This window comes from Bos taurus, chromosome 11 (genome assembly GCF_002263795.3).
Source record: "Bos taurus isolate L1 Dominette 01449 registration number 42190680 breed Hereford chromosome 11, ARS-UCD2.0, whole genome shotgun sequence".
NCBI classification, from domain to species: domain Eukaryota; kingdom Metazoa; phylum Chordata; class Mammalia; order Artiodactyla; family Bovidae; genus Bos; species Bos taurus.
The window spans coordinates 45,532,539-45,536,181 of record NC_037338.1 but is presented as its reverse complement, the minus strand read 5'-3'; positions in this window follow the sequence as shown (position 1 = coordinate 45,536,181).

Here is a 3,643-nt window from a genome sequence, read left to right as displayed (position 1 = left end):
AAAAGTATGTGTGTATGTGCCCAGTTGTGTCTGACTCTTTACGACCTCATAGACTGTAGCCTGCCGGGCTTATCTGTCTGTGGGATTCTCCAGGCAAGAATACTGGAATGGGTTGCCATTTCCTTCTCCAGGGGATCTTTCTGACCCAAGGATAGAACCAGAGATAGAACCTGCATCTCTGGCATCTCCTGCATTGGCAGGTGGATTCTTTACCGTTAGGGCCACCTCATATTCAACTGGAATCTTGCTGACTCCAATTTTGTTCTGGCATCAGGATGTCCTGTGTCTCCAGGGCTCTTCTCCAGCCCCAAGAATGCATGTCTTAATTGCTCTAATCTGGAGCTTCTTATCACTTGGGGGGCTTTTAAACATCTGGATACTGAGAGCACACGTTAGACCAGCAAAATAAAAATCTCAGGGGACGACACTCTGGAATCAGTATTTTGTAAAGCTTAGTAGAAAAAACACTTGGTGGAAAATCTCTGCAAAACAAATATCTGATAAAGACCTGGCATTGTGAATATTCAATGACCTTTTAAAATATAATGATAAAAAAAGAAAGAATCCAGTTAAAAATGGGCCAAAGTTTTGAGCAAAATTCACCATTGGTGGTGGTGGTGGTGGTGGTGGCAGAGGATCTGTAAAAAGGTTTTCTTCTTTATTAGAAAGTGGTGCAGAGGGGGACTGTTCTCTCCCCAGGTATTGGATGTTGCTCTGTGAAGACAGGTTGCTCAGATCTGCTCAGCCTTCCTGCAGCCACAAGGAGACAAATGTGAGAGTAAAGGCAACTGAATGGCAAACAGAAGGTGGAAAGAACAGGGGTCTCTGGGGACCTTGTTGTGACTCAGTTTTCCAGTTGTCAGACTACCTAGCACCTGATTTCTCACTGTGTGGCATCATGGGAAGAGAGGGGGTGACAGAGAATGAGATGGTTGCATGGCATCATTGACTCAATGGACATGAGTTTGCACAAGCTCTGGGAGATGGTGAAGGACAAGGAAGCCTTCAGTCTGTGGGGTCACAAAGAGTCCAACATGACTGAGCCACTGAACAACAACAAAAGTATATTCACTTATTGTTAAAAACAGTTCAAAACATTCTGATTGGAACCATTTTTGAAACAATGGCTTGAGTGCCTTGGTTTTTAAAAATATCTATTTATTTATCTATTTGGATGCATTGGGTCTCGGTTGCAGCTTGTAGGATCTTTGTTGCATTCTGTGGGGCATTTTCCTTGCAGTCCACAGGCTCAGTTACTCCATGGGGATCTTTAGTTACAGGACCAGGGACCAAGCCCGAGTCCTCTGCATTGCAGGGTGGATTCTTAAGCAGTGGCCCACCACAGAAGTCCTTGCTGTCTTGATTTTAACAATTAAGTTAGAAGAACATCGTCATCATATGTCATACCTGAACTAGCAGGTTCAGAGCTGTGCACCGCACCGTCAGGGTAGCTGCTTGCCTGGGGTTTGCTTCCAGTCCCTTCTCCAGCTGAAAGGATGATTTTGTCCCAGGCTTTATAAACAGGGAGGGCGTATGCCAGCCTTAAACATAACTCTTTATTTTCATTGCTTTTGTTGTCTAATTGGTTCCGCTGAGCTGGAACTCTACCTTCTTCAGGTCAATGAGCTCCTGTTTCCAAGCTTTATAGTACTTGTGAAAATCTGAGGTTGATATAAATGCTTGAAAGGCATTTGCAGGAAAGATAGATAGTTATAGCATTATAATGAAATGTGGTTTTCTCTAAAAGGTCAAACCAGACAGTCTCATCCTTAGAATGAAGAAACTGGTATTAAAGTATTACATGATACAAATGCTAAATTTTAGAGCACTACATGCTACCATTTAAATAAAGATGTTTCAATGGGACCATTTACTGTACAGCACAGGGAATTCCGTTACTCTGTAATGAACTATCTGGGAAAAGAATCTAAAAAAGAATAGATACATGTATATGTATAACTGATTTGCCTTGATGTACACCTGACACTAACACAACATTGTAGATCAACTATCCTGTTGTTGTTCGGTCACTCAGTCATGTCTGACTCTTTAGGACCCCACTGACTACAGCATGCCAGGCTTCCCTGTCCTTCATTGGTCAAATTCATGTCTATTGAGTTGGTGATGCTTTCCAACCATCTCATCCTCTATTATCCCCTTCTCTTCCTGCCCTCAATCTTTCCCAGCATCAGAGTGTTTTCCAATGAATCAGATCTATACTAGAGATCAACTGTGAAAGTGAAAGTGAAGTCGCTCAGTCAGGTCCAGCTCTTTGCGACCCCATGGACTGTAGCCCGCCAGGCTCCTCTGTCCATGGGATTTTCCAGGCAATAGTACTGGAGTGGATTGCCATTTCTCTTCTCCAGAGATCAACTGTACTCCAATAAAAATAAAAATTAAAAAAATGTTTTAGTTGCCAGGATCACGGTGAATAAAGGAAGTAGTAGAGTCTCTCTCTTTGCTGCATTTTTCCTGTGTCCTCAGTTTATTCTCTATTGCTAATAACTAATAACTGAGCAGTGGGACTATCACTTCTGAGATGCATGAAGACAGGGAACAGAGGCAAAGAACAGCTGAAAGTGTTCATGCTCATCAGATGGTTTGCATCCATGTTTATAAACAAGAGCCACGAGAAAACCAAGACCTGAAGGGCACGCACGAGACGCTGTCTGAGAGCAGTGAGCATCCTATAGAAGGTAGTCATTCATAACAGTCACATGTTTAGTGGATGGATGGGGGCTTCCCAAGTGACACTAGTGGTAAAGAACCCGCCTGCCAATTCAGGAAATGTGAGACATGGGTTCAATCCTTGGGTTGAGAAGATCTCCTGCAGGTAGGCATGGCATCCCACTCCAATATTCTTGCCTGGGAAATACCATGGACAGAAAAGCCTGGTGGGCTGTAGAGTCCATAGGGTCTATAGTTCACAGGACTATAGTCCATAGAGTTGAAAAGAGACACAATTGAAGCGACTTAGCACACAATGCACTAGTGGATGGATGCAATCCCTGGACAAAATGCTCCAGACTGAGATGTCCCTGATTTTCAGAGACTGGGTGGATGTGCTCCATGTTGTCGTCCTCTCCAGGATCACCCCCTTCCACGTGGACTCTGGCTTCCCATAGTATGCCCTTGGTTAAGAGGATGTCTGTGGGTCTCAGTGACCTCATCTAGTGAGTGGGACTGATTTCACAGGTTGTCATAGGACTAAATGCATAGATGTAAAGGAAGAACAGCTCTTGATACACAACAATCACTTGGTAGGTCACGTCTGCTCTCAGTGTCAGCCTGAGTAATATCATAGTAGCATTGTGGATTACAAGCTGGGGCTGTTTTGAGGCTTAAATGAGATGATGCACATGAATTACTTGGCCCAACACCTGGTGGAGTGAATCCTCAGGAGTGTTGGCTGTCAGTCTGTCTCAGAGGTGTGTCCCAGTCCATGTCCCATCTTCCTGCTAGAGGGCAGGCCAGCCCCCAGAGTGCCCACTCCACTGCTGTTCTGTTTCTCTCTAGCTCTGCATCATTCTGTCACATAAGACACTCTGATTGCTTTTTAAAATTTTACTGAAGTATATGGGCTTTCCTGGTGGCTCAGTGGTAAAGAATCCGCCTGCCAAACAGGAGACGTGAGTTTGATCCC